Below are 6,831 nucleotides of genomic sequence, written 5' to 3'. Positions count from 1 at the left end.
CGAAATAGCGGACAACACCTCTAGGCGTGTGGAGATGCCCTGCAGCATCGTGACAACGTCATCTTGGACCCTCTGTAAGGTCGTCAATTGCGTGTTAACATATCTAAACATCCCAGTAGAGCGCTCTGTCTCCGTGAGGATGTCAGCAGGGTCAGTAAGGTACTGGTCAAAGTCGTGGTCTGCCAAGAGGTCATCGTCCCCCTCGGCGACGTCAGTGTCTATATAATCCAGCTCATCGGCCGAAGCGGGGTCAGCCAGGTCGGTGGCCTCTACGGGCATGCCAAGGTCAAGGGCAGGGTCACGAGACGTAGAAGGTGCCTGCTAGTCACGAGACATGCCCGGAGAGCGCCCCTCCGAATGGGAGACGGCCTGGCGTCTACGGCCAGCCAACTCGGTCGGGGTAAGGCCCGCGACCGAGGAGAGAAGTCCTGAAAAACCTACCGGACTAGTGGAAGGGGACAAACTGGGACGGGCGAACATTTTTATTTACTTGCAATGTAAACAATGCAATAAACCAGAAATACACAACAGAAACATCGGATTATCCCTTGCCGGGATTATCCCTCCCCAACCGAGAGAGAGGATCCGTTTGAATTTACTTTCATTTTTAATTTTATTAAAAATGAATAATGAAAATATAAAAAAAAATAAATGATTTATTTATTTATTTATTTATTCCTTTTTTTCTTCTCCTGGCCGCCTGCTGCGCTGGTTGGCTGCCTGTGGCTGGTCGTCGGCTGCCTATGTGGCTGGCCGTCGGCTGCTCTGGTGGCCGCTGTCGCCCAGTTGGCCGCCGCCTGGCTGGCCGCGCCGGGTGACTGGCCAGGTATGGCCTGGCCGCCGCAGCCCATGTCTCACAGCCGAGAGAGAAAGCGGCCATTGTGCCAGCATTGTTCTCTCGCTTCGCCTCAGACGACGCAAACGGGTCCTGGTGCTCTTCGCCCCACCTCAAACGGTGCAAACGGGTCCTGGGGCTAGTCTTCGCCCCCCCCCGGTCGCACAACAACATTACGGCTGTGATTACGGCTGGGCTTATCTTCGCCCCCCCTCAAACGGTGATTATGGGTGCTTTCGCCCCCCCCCAAACGACGCTTGCGCTATTCCAACAGGTCGTGGGGCTGGTGTTCGCCCCCCCCACACACAAGCTTCAACGAAACGTCTCTCGCAGACAAGCTTCTCTCATTACCAAACGAAAATTTATTTCGCACACAAGCTTCAACGCAGAGAAAAAAAACGAGATGCTTACCTGCAATTCGCGTTGTTGTGTGTGACGGGGAGAGAGAGAGAGAGAGAGAGAGAGAGTGAGAGAATTATTCCCTTCAATTCTGTCTTGGCCGCCTCCCTCAACACACTCCATTGGAGATAAGGATGAGAAGATGAATGGTTGAAAACCATTGAGTGGGCTCCGATCCCCCGGTCACGCGCGGACCCTGATGACCCAATCGAACCGACGCTCTGATACCAGTGTTAGATATCCGTAACGCTGCTACGGGCGTTACCACAGGAGGGGACGGCCTCTGGCTCACCACCCAGCCATAGAGGAAGAATGAGGATTGCCCCTCATCCCCCAGGCTATATAGTGTGTGGCCTGCCGTCCACACTAGCCTGGCCGCCCATGACTCCGCATGGGCGTCCTCTCCCACTGAACCCCGGATGTGGCCATCCGGTCGGCCGTCGGTCACAGGCATTACAGCCTAGGTGACAATGTGTGTGTATACTTTAACATTTGTGGCAATTCAATGACCACGTGTGGGCATAAATTGTACTTTTTTTTCACGTCATATTCATCCACTCTCTAAATCCTCTCTAATGGCATGTGTATACTTTAACATTTGTGGCAATTCAATGACCATGTGTAGGCATAAATTGTACTTTTTGTTCACATGTCATATAGATTGAAGTCGTGAAGAAAGGAGTGCATATCATGGTTGCCACTCCTGGACGCCTTAAAGATATGCTTGCAAAGAAGAAGATGAATCTCCATAACTGTAAGTACCTCACGTAGGATGAGGCAGATAGACTCCTTGACTTGAGATTTGAGGAGGACATCCGTGAAGTCTTGGATCACTTCAAAACCCAATGCCAGACACTACTCTTCTCAGCAACCATGCCAAAGAAAATTCAAAATTTTGCAAAAGGTGCTCTTGTCAAACCTGTGATTGTTAATGTGGGTCGGGCAGGCGCTACAAATCTAGATGTAATACAAGAAGTGGAGTATGTGAAACAAGAAGCCAAGATGGTTTATCTTCTTGAGTGTTTGCAAAAAACTCCTCCTCCGGTTCTGATCTTTTGTGAGAACAAGGCAAATGTGGATGCTATCCATGAAGACCTTCTCAAAAAGGGTGTGGAGGCTATTTCTATCCATGGTGGTAAAGATCAAGAGGACAGACAATATGCCATTGTGTCTTTTAAAGCAGGAAAGAAGGACGTTTTTGTTGCAACTGATGTGGCCTCCAAGGGTTTGGATTTTCTTGAAATTCAGCATGTGATCAATTATGACATGCCTGCAGAGATAGAAAACTATGTCCACAGGATTGGACGTACTGGACGGTGCGGCAAAACTGGCATTGCAACATAATTTATCAATAAGAACCAGAGTGAGACCGTACTCCTTGATCTGAAGCACTTGCTAAAGGAGGCCAAGCAAAGGATACCTCCGGTCTTGGCAACCCTTGATGACCCTTTGGAAGGTGTTGAAGAGCTTGCAAAGGCAAGTGGGATCAAAGGTTGTGCATATTGTGGGGGACTTGGTCACCGTATTGGTGAGTGCCTTAAGCTGGAGCATCAAAAGAGTAAAGCCATTGCAGGCATAAGAAGGGGCTACTTTGACTCAAGTGGATATGGTGGAGAGATTTAAAGTGAATGTTGTAGCATGGTGCATGGATTCATGCGGACCATTTTTAATCAAATGGATTACCCATTATAGATTCCAATGGTAATGCTATCATGATTTCGTGGGATAAAAACGTTGGCAACATCTCTATGTGCAATACTCACATATCATTCTTTATGTTGTTTTGGCTCTTCTATCTATATGAGTAGCATAACAACTCTGCTAGGTCTCAAGGTAGTATTTATTACTTTATCAAGAAGGCCTCCTACAAAACCACTTCTCAACACCTAAATTAGCTCACCCCATTGCCTCATGTCACCTTGAAGGACATGATATGGAATCATCCTTTGAAAAGTGAGGGTCCTCTTAGCATCCAAGACAACTAGGTTCTCTCTTTTCTCGCAATAGAAGCCTTTCCCTTAGTTTCAAGCATTTACGCCTTTTAAATGCACAACATGTTGAAAAGGCACCACAGATAGAGGAGGTTGAGCAACTCCCACATTAGATTGGCATTACATAAAGAGAGCCACAACTCCCACATTAGATTGGCATTACATAAAGAGAGCCACAAACAGGAGCCTCTGAGAGAGCAATTGTATAGTTCTTGGACTAACATGGAGAAAAAAACTGAGCCGAAAAGTATCAAAGTAGAACAATAAGAGTAAAGCTGAGATCACAACTCCAAAAGCCAACTATGTAAGTAGCTTATTTTGAGAAAATCATTCTCATGTAATTTACTTTCCCATCATCGTTTACACATGCCTCCCCAAATTATCTCATCCACCTCGCAAGGTTGGTCATCACATGAGGAAGCTCTGGCTGTAGAAATGAAGCCATTCTAGGATGCAAGCTTATACTTACCACAACAAGCACCCTCACGCATGATCAAAAGGGAGATCATGTATGTCAACAACTAGAACTACCTATGTATATGGAACTTTAGCAAAAACGCAATGGGGCAAATCTCATAGGGTGGAGAGATAGCAATCCAAGTAGACCACTGCTTCATGATGGAGGCATTGTTGCTCAGAGACTGAAAAATTGTTTCCTGCAACTCAGCTTCTATAGGATTTTCTCCGAGGAATGCATGACCTCCTCAATTCCTTCATGGTGACTATCCATGTCGAAGAGTAAAAGTCTCCATTCTCAAAGAAAAGTGAGGCATATATACACCAAGTTGGCATCAAAATACACCATTAAAATTTATAAGAAAAGTTGGTGTATATATTCACCATGGTGTAAAAATATACCATTGAAATTTATAAGAAAAGTTCAACATTTTCTAAAATCTTGAAAACTTTGCTCTTTCCTCAAAGTTTGAATTAGTGGAGCCAACTCAAATTACAAAAAAAAACCCTCAAATTCCTAATCAAAATAAGAAAAAAAGATAAATTCTCACTACTTTAGGAAAAAACCCTCAAATATTTGATAAAAATAAGAAAAAAAATTGAATCTTGGAGCAGTTCAGAAAAAACCCTCAATATTTGGATAAAAATGAGAAAAAAACACATCTAAGACTACTATGATTATATGCAAAACTAAAAATTGATTTGAAGTTTAGAAAATTTCAAAAAAAAAATCATATGATAAGTTGAGTGTATGCTAAACTTGCATTTTGAAAGAGAAGAAAAATTCAAATTTGAAGGTCATATTTGAAGTTGAGTGTGTGCTCAAATTCAATTTGGGAAAATTTTCAATTTTGAAAGTCATATTTCAAGTTGAGCATGCGCTCAAGTTCAACTTCGAAAAAAATTTAAATTTGAAAGTTCATTTCAAATTGGAAAAAGCCTTAAATTTGAAAGTTCATAATTAAAGTTGAGCATAACTTTTAAAAAAATCTTACCTTTGGCATAAATTGAAAGTAGGAACAATGTGAAAAAAGACAAAATTTCAATCTTTGAACAAAAATTTAAAATTTGAATCAACTTGACTAAAGAGTGGGAAATTGAAATTCAAATTTGGAGTTGAGCATATGCTCTTCTTCAAAAAATGCTTAGCTTAGGCACAATTTGATTTTTTTTCTAAATCGCGCTCTACTTGCACTTGCAAAGCTCTTATAAGCACAATGCAAAGTGAGCTTACGGGATGAGAAGATGAGATTATATAGGAGTAAAGAAATAATATTTTAGCAAAACCCTAAAAAAGGGAGACATATATATCCACTGTTCTCCCTCTCATTTTTCTAATTCTACACTCAGCCTCACAAGGTTTTCCTCCCTTCATGCTCTTCTCCTCTTCCTTGTTCTCCTTTGGTCTCCTCCTTCCTCCTCTCTCCTTTGGTCTCCTCTTCTCCTCCTCCCTGCTCTCCTTTGGTCTCCTCCTTCCTCCTCCCTGCTCTCCTTTGGTCTCCTCCTTCCTCTCCTCTTCTCTACCTTCCTCTTCTCTTGATCTCCTCCTTCCTCTCCTCTTTTCCCCTCTCCCACCTCCCCCTAAGCCTACCCTTCCCCCATCTTTTCAAAATTTTGTTCTTTTTCCAAGTTGACCATGTCAACTTTACCAAAACATTAGTTTTTAAAATAAAAATCAAATTTACATTTTTCAAAAACTTTCCAAATTTTAAATTTTAAAAAAAAAAGCATAATGTTTTCTCTTTGCTCTTGCACATGACTCCTTCAAGAGGATAGGCAACCAAAGAAGAAGAAGATTAATTCTCTTGGTTTTTCACCTATTAGAAGAAAATTTTTATTTTTGACTCTTTTCAAAAAAAAAATTTAAACTTTTGTCAAAAAAACTAATGTCTTGGTGAAGACATTAGTTTTAGAGAAGAAGTTAAACATTTTCATTTTTTGAACAAAAATTCAAAAATTAGAACTTTCAAGAAAAGTTCAAAGTTTTCTAAAAAACTTGAAAACTTTGCTCTTGCCAAGTTGAGCATGCACTCAACTTGGCAAAGTTGAGCGCACGCTCAACTATGCCATGTGTCAGCTTTTCTTTTGGGTGACACGTGGCATAGTTGAGCGTGTGCTCAACTTTGCCAAGTTGAGCACACGCTCATGAGCACACGCTCAACTTAGCAAGAGCAAAGTTTTCAAGTTTTTAGAAAACTTGAAAGCTTTAAACTTTTTTTAAAAATATTGATTTTTGAAATTTTGAAAAAATAACAAAAATTTGAAAATATGGGGGGGAGGATTGGGGGGGCATGAGTGAGGGAAAAGAGGAGAGGAGGGAGGAGATCAAGAGGAGAGGAAGGAGCAAAAGGATAGGGGGGATGGATAGGAGGGAGGGAAGGAGGTGGAAGAGCAGAGAAAGAGGGAAAGAGGAAGGAGAAGAGGAGGAAGGGGGAAGGAGAAGAGGAGGAGAAGGAAGGAGGAGGAGAGGAAGGAGAAGAGGAGGAGGAGAAAGGAGAAGGAGAGGAAGGAGGAAGAAGAAAGGAGGGGAAGAAGAGGTTAGGAAGGAAATAGCAATACATGCATCACCCTCATCTAGGATACATTTAAGATTCTAAATCATCATACTTGTCTTGCTCCACTAGAGGCATGTGCCTATCTATAGATATTGGAGGTGGAAGCCATAGTGTACACATGCAAAAAACCTTGTAAAAGGACTTTGCACAAAAAATAACACATGTTATATTTCAACATTAGAGAAAATGATCTACCTGTATAGATCTTGACAAGGAAAATGTCATGTGGGGATGTGGCTATAGTATGGAGATCTCCGTGTAGTTGTCCTCCAATGGCTCATAATACTGGTGTAGGGATAGTTTGGGGTAGGTTGTGTGACAATTGGGACATTTACTGATGTCAGGTGGTAGGTGACAGTTGACAAAGAGCTATTGAGATTAATCCTATGTTGGTAATCCATTAGCATTGGGTTAAGCTTAATCCAGCGGCTTGGAACTATCAATACTTAGATGGTGAATTTTAGCCCCAAAAAATGTTTTTCTTTTCTTTGTGAGATAAATGTACAGTGCAATGTGGGTGCTATGAAGCATAAAAATAAATTAAAAATAAATTTTTTGTACGAAATGAATGCTTTGCTTTTTTATCACTTGTCAC

The 6,831-nt window shown here is 42.0% G+C and overlaps 1 pseudogene; it reads left to right on the top strand.

Annotated features, from left to right (window-relative positions):
* The first annotated feature begins 334 nt into the window (after positions 1-334).
* Positions 335-3,130, top strand: LOC147608645 (DEAD-box ATP-dependent RNA helicase 35A pseudogene; annotated as a pseudogene).
* Positions 3,131-6,831: the final 3,701 nt, after the last annotated feature.

The sequence above is a fragment of the Cibotium barometz genome, chromosome 53 (assembly GCF_041138505.1).
Source record: "Cibotium barometz isolate CiBa-2024 chromosome 53, ASM4113850v1, whole genome shotgun sequence".
In the NCBI taxonomy this organism is placed as follows: domain Eukaryota; kingdom Viridiplantae; phylum Streptophyta; class Polypodiopsida; order Cyatheales; family Cibotiaceae; genus Cibotium; species Cibotium barometz.
Note: the sequence above shows the minus strand (reverse complement) of the source record. Positions and strands in the feature narration are given on the sequence as shown.